Source organism: Brassica rapa, chromosome A10 (genome assembly GCF_000309985.2).
Source record: "Brassica rapa cultivar Chiifu-401-42 chromosome A10, CAAS_Brap_v3.01, whole genome shotgun sequence".
Classification (NCBI taxonomy): domain Eukaryota; kingdom Viridiplantae; phylum Streptophyta; class Magnoliopsida; order Brassicales; family Brassicaceae; genus Brassica; species Brassica rapa.
Window position 1 is genome coordinate 4913202 of NC_024804.2, and position 18715 is coordinate 4931916.

Below are 18715 nucleotides of genomic sequence, written 5' to 3' on the forward strand. Positions count from 1 at the left end.
ACTCATGGGACCAGAAACGGGACACACGGAGATGTCGGGAAAATAGACATGTGTGTCCTAAACCCCGCGCCCCGGAACCCCGGTTGGAAATGGGGAGGGGCGGGTGTTACAATTGGTATCAGAGCCAGGTTAAGGTCCCTTAATACTAACTTAAGGGATCAGCATTTCTCACCATTGCCCATTTCCCTTATGGTTCTGTTCGACCGTCATAGCTAATGTTGAAGGAGATTTCGAACAGCTCAGAGTTTCCGGCCAAGATCGGGTTAACAATAAGTCTTTGTACTGCGGTGTAGTGGAGTTTCAGAGGTTCAGAAATGGGTAACAAGGAGTTGTAAGGCAAGTATACAGAGGGATTAGTCGCCTAGCACGTCAAGTCAAAGGGGTAATGGAAAGCTGGACATTCGAGCTGGAGGGAAGCGTCTCGCGGACGACACCGCCCCACACCGGGCCGGGGAGGCCGGGGAAGGAATGACGGACGCAAGGCCGAGGCGTGCGCAGCTTCACGGAGGGATTAAACCCTGCAAAGAAATGGACTTCTGGCATTCAGATATCACAGTGAAGCTTGTTCCCAGTAAAAAAAAAAAAAAAAAAAAAAAAAAAAAAAAAAAAAAGGGGAAACATGGGCGTGGGCCGCCGACGAGGAAGGAGCAACACCGGGGCGGCCAAGGGACGGTCGGATGCACAGTAGGAGAAAACTGATTCCAGATTAGGGTAACTAAGCTAAGGATCATCTTGGGGTAAAAAGGACGATGGAGGATCATCTTGGGGTAAAAAGGATGATGGAGGATCATCTTGGGGTAAAAAGGATGATGGAGGGTCATCTTGGAGCAGAATGCAAAATGCTAATATAGATATGAGATCTTCATAGGGAAAAAGTGTTGACTGTAAAAAGGATCATCTTGGGGCAAAAAGGGATGATAAGAACCACACTGGGGATATTGTCTGTTAAAGCAGCTCTAGTTTGAGAATTGATTGAAAACTGCCATCTATGCATGACTACTATTATGTGCTGATCAGGTCTTTGTTTTTACGCTGCAGGATGTCTTCACCAGTGCATCACGAGCTCGGAGAAAGACGCATGCGCTATGGACCAAGGGGGACAAGGGCTTACGCCCGCAAGCCCTACCGTGACGCTTGGGGCGATGTGGTACCTGTACTCTTCCCAGACGAGGAGGAAATAGAGTTCGCGGAGCCGCCGAACGCCCCCATTCAGGAGACGACTGTGAGTCGTCGGATTTTGATGCCCCATTTCCAGCGGGCAGCCGAGTACAGGCGATTGTACCAGGGTCAGGGTACTTTCCAGTTTGCACCTGAAGTTGACACGACGCCGCCCACAAGGGGCCGAGGACGCCCCAGGAAGTCGGGGCCGACCAGGGCAGGTCCGGGGCCGATCAGGATGGAGGACAGTGTACCAACGAGGAAACATGGACGTCCAAGGAAGATTCCGAGCATAGATGCAGAGAGTCTGAGGAGCATCACCAAGATATGTCGGTGTGGAACATTGACGCAGGCCAGGCAAGGACCGCGCTCAGTCCGGGAGTACACAGAGGAATTCCTGGAGTCAGCCAAAAGATGCAAGCCCAAGACAGCGGAGGATTGGTGCCGGTGGTACAAGGCAGGACTCCGCGAGGAGATTCAGGGCAAGCTGATTGGTGTGTTGGAACCATTGGAATTCGCCTTGGTGAACCGGATGGCCGGTCAGGCAATGGAGGCTGAACGGACACTTACTCGTCGGGTCGTCGCTATCTCGAGCTCTGAGGAGGACGTAGAGGTGGAAGAGGACCCATCGGAGGACTCAGACTGGGAAGAGGAGCCGGCGTCGCCGACGGGGAGTGGCCGTGTGGCTGGTCCTAAGCCGGACGGGGAGCAAAAGTCTCCAGTTCGAAGTGGCTAGCTGTGATTCCAGAGTCAGCTAGTAGGAGTAGGACATGGTTTTCTTCTTTGGTTTTAGCTTTTCTTTTCTTGTTATAGGGGTATTCGCGGATTTTGGCGATACCTTGAGACCTATCTATTTATTGTAGTCCTACTCCATTTCATTTATTAAATTCATTGTTGGTTTTAAATGATCTTGAGCCAGTAGGATGTCATTTCGTGCTTCCCTTGTTTGTGTTTGGAAACTCACCCTGGTTTTGGGATGTTAAGTTCGAACTGAAGATTTGGAATTCGGGACGAATTCCGAATAAGAGGGGGAGAATTGTAACACCCCAAAACCAGCCCATTTAAAAATTTAAATGCTAATGGGTTCTCTGCAGCCCAATTAGAAAACCCTAGGGTTTTCCCACCTCTTCCCCTATAAAAGCAAGCCTCCACTTCTTTTTCTCTCATCAGAAATCTAGAAGCGAAGCCCTGCAGAGAATCCCCGGAGACTGGAAGCCCTAGCCGTCGACTCCTTCTCTCTCTCCCGCCCGTCTCTCTCTTTCTCTCTCTTCGCCGCGTCTCTCTTCCCTCTCTCTCCTCGCCGCGACTCCTTCTCTCCTCCTCTCTCTCAAACGCGTCTCTCTCTCCTCGCCGTGAGCAGCCGCGAGTGGTGGTGGTGGCCGCGTGGTGTCATAGATCTCAGATCCCGTTTCTCTTACCTCCTATTCTCAGATCCAGATCCAGATCTAGGCTAAGGTGAGGTGTTCTATTCCAGATCTTGTTCATGTTCTTTTATACTGTTGAATGAGGAATTAGGATGGTTTAGATCCTGATTGATGATTAGGTTGATAGATCATACTGCATAAGAACGCTCGTTCTGATTAAGGACAGTAAATGGATTGTTTGTGTTGATTGAATGATGAATGAGTGATTGGTTGATGAACTATTCTTGATTGTGGTTGAAAGCTAGGATGCTTAGAAGGAATTAAAAGTAGGTTAATAGCAAACGCTAACCGGTTGATTAGATGAATGATAGGACATCCTTGAAATGGTTGTTTATTGAATTGAATGTGACACCGAGAACGGGTGGCGTCTAGAAATGAAAGAAAGGAAAGAGTCTAAAGAAAAGGAAATGAAGAAAGAAAAGGAAATGATAAGAAAAAGGGTTTGAAAATGAATGTTAGAAAAGTACCCGGAAGGGTGGGATAAATACCCAAGAAGGGTGGGATAAATTACCCGGGAAGGGTGGAAAGAAAGGAAACGCGGCGGCCGTAGCGTTCAAAAACGGCGGAGATGCGGGGCCATAGCATCGGATAAAAATGGCAGGTAAGAATAGAGGCGCCGGTAAGATTGAGTCACGCCGAGTCTTGGCGGGAAGGGGTCGTAATACACTGCAAAGGCGGTCCGAACCCGAGGAACTGGCGGCGGGCCTACCAGGGCAGGCGACTTCACAGGAAGCAGCAAGAAAAGGGGGGAATGGTCCGCTTGAGCTGTGTAGGTCCTAAAGTCCTAGGATGATGGAGGTCTTAAATAATAAACCGTATTCTGTGATTGAGTGATGACTGAGTTCATCACAGTGCTTGATTGTGAAATGAAACCTAATAACTAGCTGATAGGTTGCATCGACTGAGTGTAGTGACTAGACGGTTCTCGTTTCGCATTGAGCCGTATAGAGGCTCATGGGGGAGACTGGTCTAGAATCGCCTCACTGAGTATTAGTACTCACCCCTCTTTTCCTCCCCCTTTTTGCAGAACTATAAGTGGAAATGTCAACGGTAAGGAAGGAAATGCAACTGAAACTCATGGACCAGAAACGGGACACACGGAGATGTCGGGAAAATAGACATGTGTGTCCTAAACCCCGCGCCCGGAACCCCGGTTGGAATGGGGAGGGGCGGGTGTTTCAGTCCCGCTATCTACAACGTGATCATGGGAACCCATGGCTCAACGCCATGCAGGCAGTTCCGTCAACCTACCACCTGGGTCTCAAATTTCCAACGCCAAGCGGAGTCGCGGCCATCTGGGGATGCCAAAAACAGTCGCAGCTATGCTTCCTCGCAGAACACAAGTTAAGACAAATCATGACTTCTGCACCTGTAAACAGCAAGCGCACGAAGATAGACCGATCTTCGGCCAAAAGCACCCCGGGAAAAGACGAATTAAAATCGTCTACCGACGCAAAAGCATCGGACGTCGAAGCTCGACACAAGTCCGAAGCCCACGCGACAACTCAACCGGAACATCCGGAAAATAGCGTTGACCCAGCCACCATCGACACGGTCAAGGCGGACATCGCGATATCTACCGCCGAGTAAGAACACTCGCGGCATGAAACAGAACTACGAGATGGCTTGATCCTCGAAAGGGGTACGTAGGCAGCTCGTCAAAAAAGACGAGTTCAGCTATCCCCCTCTCTAAAAAGGGGGGGGGAGTGGGTGTGTATACTCGTATACTCTCACTTAGAAAAATCTTCATTATTGTAATCGAGTTTTTAGAAACTTCAAAAACTTTTACAATATACGTTGTCCTTTATATCGAAAACGCTTACGTTTCAGTAAAACATAAAAGAAACTTCCAGGACACGCCTGTAAACATTAAGACATCCGGTTTACGCTTGTCTACGGCCTCATCCAGCCCAAAAATCGTAAAAATTATCATCTTTCAAACACATGTATAATCCTTGAAATAACTGCGAGACGTCGCAAAAGTTAAAATTCCAGGATAATACTAACAAATTGTCCGAACGCGACCATAAAAACCTTACACCCCGTTCGTCGATTGGCCCCGACGAACACGCCAGCCGTCTTAAACAAACGCAATTCGATCACTCTTTTGATCAACCCAGCCACAAGGACAAAAGCGCGCTACAACAAAAAACGAAATTTTGTTTAGCACTTCCAGTTGATTCTGAGAAGATGCTCGATTCGTACCATACAGTCATATAAGCCGAGAACATATCGCGGACTTTAAATCGGTGCGAATCAGGAAGAAATCGCAACAGGAAAAATGATAGCCGGCTAGTCACCGCACAAACCTTAACCGAAAGTAAACCTAGGTCTTGCCCTAAACCCAACGCTCTGGTCTCAAACATCTCAAGGCATGATATCTAAAAGATACGAGATCCTAAACCATGTCTCTCCGTTCGTATCTCAATGTTCTCAAAAATCGTAAAGATAAGTAATTCTTACGAAAATCGCAAACGAACCAACAGATTGAACGTCTAATTAGAACTAAATACGAGACGACAACTCGTATTTACTTCGACCCTACTCAGGAAAAACTCGAAAAACAAAACATTCATCATATAAATAAACCGCGTAAAGCGGCAAGGTGATTCGAAGCCACCAACGGCCAGTCCCGATAAGCAATAAAAACGGCCAAAACAGGCCCATACAAATCTCTCGGCCACACTCGGCCATAAACATAAAACAGAAAGACGAACAGCTTTCTTTCGATAACTACTCCACCGCTCATAATCCAAAGTCAAAGTCCCCGGACAACGAAGCACCGAACGCCATCCGCGGACGAATCCACTTCCTCGCCACCATCGGGAAACCCGTCGAAACCTCCTCGGTATCAGGGGAAACCTCCTCGGTATCAGGGGAAACCGGGATGGAATCCCAGAACCCTTGAATCCGCTCGTCGATCGGAGGGATAAGCGCCTCAGCATGGGCATGTTCATTCATCCCACTCTTCATCAAGCTCATTTCGTCCTCGAACTCGTAGTCATCGGCTTGCGTCCTCCAAAGAATTCCGACCGAACCGCGGCACTCACGAAAGTCACCCACCGAGGTAAAGGCATTCTTGAGGTTCCCATACTCAACCTGGAATTGAGAGGCACGAGTCTTCATCACCTCGACGATTTCCCTTTTGCCCTTCCTTTCCGCTTTGCGGATAGCCCGCGCATGATCACGAGTAAGTTGCGCCTCTCGCTCCAAAATCTCGCCCTGCACGCGAGCGAGATCCAGCTCCGCTTTCTCCGCTTTGAAGCGGTAGACCATGGCTTCTCTATGGCCCGCCTCAATGGCCGAGCCCAGCAAGCTCAGGCCCTGCAAAATCGATTGACATGTTATAAATATATACATAGGACAATCACCAAAAAATTCTCAAAAAAAAAAAAAAAAAAAAAAAATTAACCCCATTGATGATGCGAGATCCTTCTGCAACGACTCTCGGCCTCGCCGATTCTTTCGTAGGAGGAGGAACATCGAAACCCGGTGGCAGATCAGCAAAGAAATCATCAAAATCCGGAATGGGGATCTCGCTCGAACCACTCCCATCGCCGTAAGCAAGGTTCGGATCCCATCCTGGAAGCATAGAGTCATCCATCGAAAATTCTATGTCGCCAAGATCGACGTCTTTTCCCTTCCAAGAGCTCGACTCCGGCACAGCTTTTGGAGCTTCGACGGGATTCTGGTCGTCAGGTTCGGAGTCGCTTCCCGTGTTCGCAGGGGAAGCAGGACCGGGTTGCACGAATCTCAATGCCCTCCGAACCCTCTTCGGCGTAAAAGAAGTCCAGAAGAAAGGACCGTTCCTGAGAATATCTCTTACCGCAATGATGTCCTCGGGAAACAGAGCAAGAGGGTTGGTGAAGAGACGATCATTCGGCAGCCTCCGGAACAGTGGAATGCAACTCTCTTCGACGGACGCAGCGTCTATACGAACAAAGAAAAAGAACTTCTTCCACGAGTTGAAGTTCGAAATGAACTTCTTAACCACTGACATAAATTTCCGAGGGGCCAGCCTATGCTTATCCGTATCTGTGACAAGTTGAAGCCTCAAAAGCGCTTCATAATGATCGACGGAAAGGGAAAGGCCATGCTCGTAGCTTAGGATCAGGATCCCAATAAGATGCTGAATGGCAAGGGGAGTCAACTGACTTATCGCAACTTCGAAACGATCCAACACTCGGACGAGAATTTTGGGTATTGGGAACCATAGGCGACAACGCACTACGAACGCCTCATAGCAAGTAAAGTAACCCTCTGGGGGGGCTGTTAGCACATTCCCCGCGGCGGGGAACCCGGAACTCCACAGCATCCGGGATATGGTAGAAAGATCGCATGATCGCAAGAAACTCGTCGGTACTCCTGCTTGCATCCCCTTTCTCGACTCCACGATGGATCAGGACCGGGAACGGCTTCTCCTTGGGAGGGGTCAACGAGCCATAATGAGCAACCCACCATGCCTCGTTCTCGGCAGGATGTACCGAGTGAGGCACGAACTCCATCTTCAGAACGATGAGCTCTTCATAAGCACTCGCGGACGAAGACCCTTTTTTCGCAATCTTTTTCTTGCTCGACATCTTTACACTTCTCTTAAGAAAATAGAGGAAAAGGGTGGAGAGAAAGATAGAAAGTTTTTCTTAAGAAAGATCTTAGAGAAAGACAAGAAAGTGAAAAAATTATGGAACAAGTTACCTCCCTTCTTATAGTCATGAGGATTTACTATTCAAGCTCGGACTTTCGGATATTAATTCCATCCATCACGCCTAACTTGCCAAACATGCCTAACCGCACGCTAGGATCCTACGATGCATGATCCTAACGGGCTGGGGGGCTAACTGTTGGGGTCAAAAACGGTTACGACGGAATTACCACTCGAAAATCCTCGGAGATCGTATTTCCGAAAGAGATAGTAAAAGGAAAGATGTAATTTTCGTAAAAAATAACCAATACGAAATTTTTACGAAGAAGTATCCTTTGAGATTCAAACCGAACAAACCAAGCTCGGTCACCACGCATACACGCCGTCCGGTCGCTATGCAGCAACCAAACCCGAGCCAAGCTCGGTCACTACGTGGCGACCGAGCATCCGTCTTGCTCGGTCGCTACGTAGCGACCGAGCGCTCATCCCGCTCGGTCGCTACTTAACGACCGAGCGATCGTCCCGCTCGGTCGCTACGTAGCGACCGAGCTCGAGCCAAAGCTCGGTTGCTACGTAGCGACCGAGCGATCGTCCTGCTCGGTTGCTACGTAGCGACCGAGCGATCGTCCCGCTCGGTCGCTACGTAGCGACTGAGCTCGTAGCGACCGAGCGATCGTCCCGCTCGGTCGCTACGTAGCGACCGGGCTCGAGCCAAAGTTCGGTCGCTGTGTAGCGATTGAACCTTTCCGAACATCGATACGACACCAATCCTTGCATTCTCGTCAAACCTTCGAATGCTATCTCCCGAAGACCGTAGCAAGCTCAGTCCATGTTTCCCGCTATTCTAATTCATCGATCAAACTTCGCGGATTAGAAACAGCGGAAAAGTCGTAGTAAACGCGTCGAGTCGGAAGACGGCCCAAAGAGACCTAAAACACGACTCGAGGCCCATCCTACGATTTTCCTAACCAAAAGCCCGTAAACCACAGCATGGTTCACGCTTGGCCCACAAGAAAGGATAAATGTCAAGTTTCCGCGGATAAATACGGAAGTTTTGAAGATAATTGTGAAGATCGGGAAAATGGAATATCTCCATTTTTATGCTATGAAGGCTTAAGGGCAGAAGAGTAAAAGCGTAAACCGACCTTGGAGCTAGTATATAAGGAGTCCTAGGCGAGAAGCAAGGGGGGAGAACTTTTCAGAGCAAACTTAGCACTTAGATCAATTTAGGCAATTTTCCGTTTTTGTTATTTCGAGCTGCGACTCAATTAGGTTTAGCCGTCTTAGGGTTACTAGAACTAGGAATCTCGCCGACAGCTCTCGAGCCCAGGCCTATACCTGGTTGTAAACGCTCATACGCAAATTCGGAATAAGATCTTCTTTGCTCTCTTTTTTGATTTCTTATACTTTATCGTTGTTATTCTCGTGTTCTGATTGCTTGACGTGAGGTAATTAGCAGATATTCGGGTCCTCTGGGAAATTAGGGTTTTCCTAGTTTCCTTATTTAAACGGAAATCGACAGTGTGAATTTCGGTTCCCACAGAGACAGTCAAACTGACTCCACTGCTGCTTCAAATGCAAAGCGCTATCTTCTCAACCAAGAATACATCAAGGTCATCTCTTCTCCCATCCTCATTTTATTTATTTCAGCTTACTAGTTGTCTAAGTTAATTATTGAAATTGAGACTGTCTTAGTTAATTATTGGAATAGAGACTGTCTATGTTAGTTATGGTGCTTGTGATAAGTTAATTATTGAACTGGAGACTGTCTCAGTTAGTTAAGATGCTTGTGATTGTCTAAGTTAATTATTGGAATTGATACTATCTTAGTTATGGTGCTTGTGATTGGAATGAATGCTTATGATTATTTTCTTGTCTTTTTGCAGAGAGGAAAGACAAAAAAGGGTACAATCTACGGCCTTGGCAGTGTTCAGTACAAGAACAGCAGTCCATCTGTGCCAATTCCTGTCTCACTGCAGCGCAACCTAGACGTTGATATGCGCATGTCTGGCTTTGAGACCACCATTTCTGAAGTCAAGGAAGACATTGCTGGAGTCAAGGAAGATTTCAGTGCTTTGAAGGCAGAAATCAATGCTTTCAAGACTCAAGTAACGGGGGGGATGTCAGCTAGCCAAGCAACTCTCAACATTATTCTGCAAACTCTCCAATCTCAAGCTTCCACTCCTTCCTCAACTGCACAACCATCTCAGCCTCAAGCTCAGTCACAACCTCAAGGTCAGCCCCAAGCTCCAATTCAATCTCAACATCAGCCACAAGCTCAAGGTCAGTCTACGGCTCTACCACAACATCTCACGATCAATAACCCATCTGAGTTAGATAGGTGGTGCCAAGACCTTGGTATGTAAGGTTTGGTTAGTTGATGTATTAAGCTTCAATCTTTTGTGTACTTTGTTTCAAGTTGTATTATCTTTTGAATGTTTAAAACTACAACTTTTATGTAATATATTTTAGTTCCTATGATATTTTAGCTTTTAATTCGCATTTTGCATTTTATAGAAATTTCAAATTGGTGCTTTATAATTGTTTCTAATTTTTTTTTTATAATTATTAAAACTACCCACGAAAACAATCGTAGCAAACCGTAGCTTATTGCTACATTACCATCCGTGTCAAACCGTAGCACATTGCCACGCATGTTTCGTCTCAAATCGTAGCAAAGTTGCTACGAAAAGTTTCGTGGCAATACGTGGCATTTTGCTACTTTTTTTGACACGCGCTGTTTTTGCTACGCTCGTATACGTACGTTTTGCGTTTCGTAGCATTTCGTGGCTTCTGCTCCGTATAGCCACGAAAATTTGGTCATACCCACGAAAATTAACGTGGCTGTGGCCCTGTTTTTTACTAGTGTATTCGCAATCATAGAATAAAACTAGTCCTTATCAAATCTGGGACAGAATAATAAAAACCAAATATTTTTATATTTTTATTCTTTTTCATTCCTTTCACTCTTATTCTTAATTTTCTTTGTGGTCTTATCAGTTAGAAACCTTAATATAATTAAGAAAAAGGAAAACAGTTTCATAGCTACACGAAATTTACTATAATATGGTGGAAACCATCTAGTGTATGAGAATGTGTCAACAACTTCTCGAAGTTTATGTTAATACATGTCACATGTACAAAGTAAATAATAATATGGTGACAACATCACAATCGGGTTTAATTGATTTTAAGCTAAGTTAATGGGGTCTATCCGTAATTTACTAAATTTAATGATTTATTAAGTTTAATAAACTTAATTGATTTTTTTAATAAACTTAATAATTTATTAAACTTACTTAATAAACTTAACAATTTTATTAAACTTATAAAAATTAATAAATTTATTAAACTTAATAAAATTAATCATTAATTAATAAACTTAATCATTTATTAATAAACTTAATAAATTTAATAAATTTATTATGTTTATTAAATGATTAAGTTTATTAAGTTTAATAAATTTATTTTTTAATAAATTTATTATGTTTAAGTTTATTAAGTTTAATAAATTTATTAAGTATAATAAATTATTAAGTTTATTAAGTTAAAGTTTATTAAATTACTAAGTTTATTAATAAAATCAGTTAAGTTTATTAAACTTAATAAACCATTAAGTTTATTAAGTTTATTAAATTATTAAGTTTAATAAATTTATTGTATAATAAATTATTAAGTTTATTAAGTTAAAGTTTATTAAATTACTAAGTTTATTAATAACATCAATTAAGTTTATAAAACTTAATAAATCTTTAAGTTCATTAAGTTTAGTAAATTATGGATTGACCCCATTAACTTAGCTTAAAATCAATTAAACCCGATTGTGATGTTGCCACCATATTATTATTTACTTTGTACATGTGATATGTATTAACATAAACATCATGTAGTTGTTGACACATTTTCATATATCGGATGATTTCCACCATATTAGTGTAAACTTCGTGTAGCTAGGAAATTTTTTTCCGAAAAAAAACAGTAACCAACATAACTATTATTGAAATATAATTAGATTATTATTCATATGAGGAAATAATTTTAGGTTTTTCACGATTTGATTCTTATTTCGTTATTTCAGTTATCTTTTCACTTGAAATATTAATAAGATAAATAAAGAGACAAGAAACTAACACATATTAGATCATAAAAATACATCAAGAAGTGTTGGGTTGTTTTTCTTACTAAACTACATGCATTTTGTCTTGCAATTATGGGTAGTACGTGTGTGTTTTCTTCTAACATTTTCAAAATTGTTAAAAAATCAAAGACGAAAATTTTTAGTGGTAGAAAATTGTGTCAGGGTAAATGATTCTTTACTGGTTTTTGGAGTCTGACAATTGAATGAAGAAAGAGACAGAAGCAAACAACTCTATGATTTACACAAGTAAAAATACCGTTTGACCCTTCACCATATTCCAAATTTAATTTGTTTTTTTTTTTCTTTTCTTTTCACCCTTTCCAATATTTTTCCTTTAAAAATCTCAAGAGGTCAAATTTCTATTTTACCATATTAGTCTTGTTTAACGAAGAGCCAGAGCATACGTTTTCTCGAAGTAATTTAAAAGAAAACACATGGGATAAGAGAATTTCATAGAAATCTGCGTGTTTTCATTGGATTTATTATTTGACCAACTCATTGGTCAATATAATTGAATCTTACATTATTCGAGTACCTTGTTGTCCCATTTTACATTTAAAAGTATTCAACGCTAAAATACTAAATAGTGGTGACTGGTGATAATGATATCCTTATCGTGACAAAAAGAAAGATATCGTTTTGTATCATCATGGCTCGTCCGAAGCCTGGTATATTTATTTTCTTGTATCTAAACCTTAAACAATGTTTTTATCATGATGTTTATTCATATATGTTCCCCCTCAGTATCAAATTATAGTTAATAGAATGTATTTTTTGATCAAAAAAAAAAGTTAATAGAATGTATTCTTAGAGCTTTTCGACCTTATGAGTGTGTGTGATTTAGCTTGTTCAAACAATAGAAATGTCAGGATAAAAACAAAAAGCAAAATAGTCCAAAGGAAAAATACAAGTATGTGAAGATGATAAGGAAGAAGAGGACAAGAGAAGATATGAAAGCAAAATGTGAGTGAGGTCATCTGACACATATGAAACTCATAAATTTGCGTACATATAAAGAAATCGAGTTAAGTTTGGTTGGGGGAAAAGATAATTAATTAAAACCCCATTTCTCATCTTATGGACCACACTATACTAAAGAGATGAGTTAGATGTATTGCTCTCCATGAATGATTTCATGTGATCAAAGCGTCCGTATCTATTATTCAAGATTTGCATTAAATAGCTTATTTTGGTTCACTTTTTGGTTGGTAATATACAATCCCACGGGTCGGATTACGGCTTCGTGTGATACTAGTGTGTTTCTAAAGTACTTTTAACCATAAAATCAATAAACGTAAACAAACTAAAAAGACCTTCAAGAAAATACTCCCTCAGTTTCTTAATGTTACATATTCTACTTTTTTTTCACACATTTTAATAAAACACATTAAATTTGCATAAATTTTTGTGTTTATCTTTGTTCTATAATTTTAAGCCAATAAAAATTCAGTAAATGCAGTTAAGTTTTTTGAAATTTATAATTAATTAATAAAACATGTCTTGAAAATATAAAAATAAATCTTTTTAAAACAATTTTTTTTCTAGAATGTGTAATATTAAAGAACAGAAAGAATATATCACACGGTGTTTCAATTAATAAATTATATCGTGAACAGGGAAGGGATGAAGAAAACGAACGATTGAAAGCCAAAATGATATTAATATATAGCTTTTTCTATTTTTTTAAACTCCATATTCAAAACTCTAAGAAAATAGAACAATTTCTCTAACTAAAAATTTGCATGGTTGTGTGTGTTATTTTTTTTAACCGTGTTGGAATTCAGGACTACGTCAGAAACTACATCAACGAATCCGTTATGAAATTCGTTAGGATTTGATGATGGAAATCAAACAAAATCGCATAACTTAAACCAAGACAAACGTCATATTTGAAAAATGAAGTATCACTTTTATGGAGTTATGAAAATTGATAAGTTCTTGGAAATATTAATTTTATGGTTTATGGAAGTTACAAGTATTTTGGAATATTTCTTAATAGGTTTATGGAAATGGGCGAATGTCATAATCCAACTAGGTTAATGTAATTGACTCCCCACTATATAAGGGGAGTCCGTGTGTTCTCTTCTCCTTTGTCCAAAAAAAAGATCGAGCTTGGTTTGTAAGCTTTGGTTGTGAGAGAGAGAGGTTATATATCTTTGTTCTTAAGATTATAGTGGATTTCTTCTTGCCAGGCCCCAGAGACGTAGCCATTGTAGTTAAACTCTGGGTAAATAATTTCTTGTCTCCTTCTTCTATCTTTTCTCTCTTCTTTTTTGTTTTCCATAATTTTGCAAACTCATACTTTCTTACTTACGTAGTCGAGTTCGTCAGAGAGTGTATCAGCGATTTTGTGTGTTTGATTATGGTTTAATGTCAAACTGTTTTTGCCATGGTGGTTTCAAAAAACGACAAATTATAATTTTATTAAAATGATAATAAGGTATCTGAATACAAAGTATGGATCAACCAACCAGGAGGATGAATGTTACAATTTGGAAACTTTTAGTTTGAGGTCCTTTCCGAGCCAACGGATGAGCTGCTTGATTAACTTGGCGTTAAAAAACCGGCGGAAGTCTTTTTCTCCAGCCATTCAAGTCTTGTAACAGGTTATGGATTAAAATATTTAATATCTTCACATTTATGGCTTGTATTAAAACCTATGAATCCCATTCAAATAAAACATTAGTAAAACCCGATGTCCATACATTTCACACTGCTGATTATAATGCTTTATCTTCAGTTTCCAAACTTGATTTTGCTTCGCCTAGGACCGCCGAACCCCACATTGTAGCATTTCCAAGGAAATCCCGAACAATCCAAGCTCCTTGTACATGTCTTGTTGTTATATCAAACAACACATCAAAATTACATTTAAAAGAACCAACCGAAGGACTTTGCGACAAAAATATATTTGTTGCTCCAGAAAGTAAAGGGTGTGAAAATAAAGATCCATGGTTCTGATTGACATTCGTTATCCACTCGTGTACATCAACAATAGCATCGTCCATCGTATCAGTATTCCAAATCGTCTTTCTTGGAATAATAAAGAATTTTGTGATTTCCAAATTTGCCAAAGGAGTCCAAAAGGTAACAATTTTTTTTATGTAAGAGCATTTTCAATCTACATTTCTATATCTTCTTTTTGCAACAAACGGCTATTCTATTACTCAAACTTGAAGTGGTCTGGATAACCAGACTGGAATAGAACAACCAACATAACACAAAGATCTATGAAAAAGGGCATTTCTAGCTAGCGAGTCAGCAATTCCATTTTGCACCCTTGGAAAGTATTGAATTTTGAAGTCCGGAAAACACATCTTGAAATTTTGAATGACCTCCATTTTAGTTAAGAAGTTTGGTCATGCTTGTGGATCATTCACCATTGCAATCAGGTCCTTGCTATATGTTCCAAATTTCTGACATGTCGAGTGTTGTAGCATGCTCTTCATTGCCCATCTTAATGCTTCCAGTTTAGAGTGAAGTGACGTCTCGCGCCTCCTTAAGTTCCTTGTCTCCATTAGTTGTATCTTCTCTCTGTCATCCCTTCATACCCATCCAATTCAACTGAATTGATCCGTAGAGGTCCATAAACCATCCACCATACAAATGTTCTCCAAGCTTAAGGCTTGTGTTTTTCTTCAACCATTTGTGTCTATGGAGGAGCAGGTATAGATTCCTTCGCACTATACCATGCCTGGCACTCACTCTCTGCGTATCTGACTAACTCCAGGGGGTCCTTATCTATACCTCTGAACAGCTTATCGTTCCTTGCTTTCCAGATGTACCAAATTATCCAAGGATATGGATCTTTATCATCTTGTCGTTCCAAAATACTATTCTTCCTCCAAAAAAGATAATCCATGTTGGTGTAGATACTCGCAGTACGGAAAGTCTGAGAGCTTGACGATGTTGATGACAGTTCCCATGCTTGTACTGTCGGTAGGCATTCAAAGATTGCATGAGTAGCCGTCTCTTCCGGCTCTCCACATCTTGGACAGTAGTTATCACATCGCATATTGCGACGTACCAGATTTCTTGTGACAGCTACCTGCCCAAAAATAAGCTGCCATATAAGATGACAAATCTTTTGTGGTGCATTGACTTTCCAAGCAAAGGCTTGAAGTTTGGTTATGTTGGGTTCAATAACTTATTTTTCCTCCACACTCTCAGAATATTTGTAGCTACCCAATATCCTGATTTTACAGTGTATTGTCCATTTTTGGTGTAGCTCCAGCAAAAAGTATCGCGTCGATGAGTAGGGCTTATGGCCAAACTCTGAATGATAGATATATCCTCTTGTTCTACATACTATTCCAGTATACGAGTATCCCACTCCTTTGATTCAAAATCAATAAGATTACTGACTAACATCTTTGGATTAACTACTGGGGCTCTTGGGCGCGCCGGTCTTGCTGGAATCGAAAGAATCTATGGATTTTGCCAAACATTAATTTCATATCCTGAGTGCACTTTACTCATGATGCCCAAGAGTAAAAGTTCCCTTGCAGCTATGATACGCGTCCACACATACGATGGGCTATCCACTGCACCGATTCGCAAAGGCGAACTCAATCGATAGTATTTTCCCCGAAGAACTTTTGCCACTAGTGAATCTGGGAATTGTACAAGACGCCAAAGCTGTTTCGCCAGAAGAGCAAGGTTAAATTCGTGAATCATGTAAAAACCAATACCTCCATCCTCTCTAGAGCACACATCTTCTCCCATTTGGCCCAGTGGATCCCACGCTTTGGTGGGTTTGAACTCCACCAGAATTGTGCAATGGCACTCACATGGTTCTCACATATTTCCAAAGGGAGCAGGAAACTGGACATGATATATGTAGGAAGAGCTAACAGGATAGATTTTATTAGAACTTCTTTTCCACCTTTCGATAGCCATCTACCTGTCCATCCATTCACTCTGTGTAGTAGTTTGTCTTTCAAGAACGCAAATAGTCTACACTTGGATCCACTAATATCTTCTGGAATTCCTAAGTAGGATCCCATCCCCCCTTCATTTTGGATACCAAGTGTATCTTTAATCAGCTGTCGATCATTTGCAGGAATCCTCTTACCAAAGAGTAATGAAGATTTATCAATCTTAATGCATTGTCCTGATGCTTTCCCATATTTCGTGACTACTTTCATAACTTCTTCACATTCACGGGGTTCCGCCTTACAAAAGAAAAGGCTATCATCGGCAAAGAGAAGTTGTGATACCAAGGGGCTAGCGCGTGCGACTCGCATCCCCGTTATCTTCTCTTGATTCTCTGCATGATTAAGAAGGCTAACGAGCGCTTTTGTGCATAGAATAAATATGAAATGAGACAGAGGATCTCCTTGACGTAAACCTCTACCGGGAACAATATTTCTCCTTGGCTCTCCATTCATGAGTACTTTATACATTTCTATATTTTAGAGCATTTCAATCTACATTTTTATATTTTCCTTTAAAATCGATATCTATATTATAGAAGTGATTTTTCTCGAATGTAAGATTCTATTATAGAATTCTTCTATTTTAGAGGAAAATATACAAGAATACTATTTTTTGTCTTTATATTTAGAGATACAAATAGGAATTCTTTATATATTTTCCCTAAAAACAGAGTAATTCTATTATAGAGGAATTATAGAGGAAAAAAAAAATCTATTATAGAGGAATACACTGGTGAAAAATAATCTCTATAATAGAGTTTCTCTATTTAAGAGAAAATATAGAGATTAAAATAGAGGTAGGGTAGAAATGATCTAAGGTGAAAGATTTTTCTTTTTGTAGGTGTACCAAAAATATTAAAATTTCATTTCACGACTCTAAAATTTGAAAATATGTAAAAGGTAAGTTTGGTAGGCGCCAAAAAAACATTGCATAATTGTTTCAAACTCCAACCCGCAACGCTGAGAAAGTGGATCCACATCCATTCCTTGAGAGTTCAGTCTTGTAGATATCGCAATGGATTTAAATAAGATCCGCCAAAGAAAGTTTTTCAATTTGGGCATAATGTTCATCTTCCAGATTATACAAATAGGAAACTCGATCAAACATTAACCATGATGGTTGGTGGTGTCAAGGAATCGTCTTGTTGATCAAGAATTGAAGATTTTCGAAAGATTTTTACAATCTTCAGACGTTGGAAATACCAACCCATATAAGTATAGTAGAAAAAGCCAATGACTCTTTTGCACTAGTAGACTTTAATTATACAACCACACTACAACAAAAACGATTGTAGATATCATAATTGTTATATAGTTTATCATTAATCATTAGAGGCTCGCTAAAAAATATATCTATTACACATTTGAGAAAATTTTAGAGTATACACATTTGCTAACTTATCGACTTGATTCATTTTGCTGGAATTATACAAAGAATGAGTAATACACGATTAAATTTGGATATTGGGTAGCACATAATCTATTGGAAAATGAGGTTCTTGAGCCAAATATAACTAAACTCCAAGTCTTTGCTTTAAAATAAATGCACCTCAAAATATATATCATCTTATTTGGCAACTGGTAATAGGATTTGTGGAGGTCACGAGGAACCTGAATCGTCGCAATATGCGATGTGATAATTATCGCCCATGATGTGGAGATCCAGAGGAAATTGTTACACATGCTATTTTTGAATGCACACCACCACTATAGGCACAGTCTTTATTAGCAACTATGTGGATTCCTAACACTTTGCCGCTACCAAGCATTTATGCCAATATAGATTATCTATTCTGGAGGAAGAACAATATCAAAGATCCAGATTTGGACATGGATCCTTATCCCTAGATAATATGGTATATATGGACAGACCGAAATGATAAACTATTTAGGGGGATAGACAGAGATCCTTTGGAACTTGTCATATATGCAGAAAGCGAATGTCAAGCTTGGTTTAATGTAAATGAGTTGATATACCTTGGATTTGACATGTTTTCATCCATGGTATATAGGTGTTTTACTATATATATATATATATATATATCTACGTTTTCTACTCTTCTAGGTATGTTTTCAGGTTCAGATGCATTTCGGAGTAAAGCTATGACTTTGGAGCATTTTGGAGCTTAAAGGACATTTCACTCGAGCTGACCATGCAGAGGTCAACGAGAGGAAGAACACTCGATCGCTGCGCATCAGTGCTGTCGATCGACACCAAGAGATGCCTCGACAGATGATGATTAATATCGATCGATGTACACAAGTACCATCGATCGATGTCGAGACAGTAGACACGCGATATTTTGGATCCAGCGGACTTAAAACCCAAGGCCAATCCAAATTACGAAAATGCCCTGACGAGTTTTTAACCTAGTAGATTATATACTGCCTAAGTGTTTTGACCGCAGAGAGAGCT

At 40.6% G+C, this 18715-nt stretch overlaps 1 long non-coding RNA gene across 1 annotated transcript; it reads left to right on the plus strand.

Annotated features, from left to right (window-relative positions):
- Positions 1-10754: 10754 nt before the first annotated feature.
- LOC117129185 lies at positions 10755-17027 on the plus strand. The gene is made up of 2 exons (XR_004452809.1): positions 10755-13968; positions 14103-17027. It is a non-coding gene; the product is annotated as an uncharacterized LOC117129185 (long non-coding RNA).
- The last annotated feature ends 1688 nt before the right edge of the window (positions 17028-18715 follow it).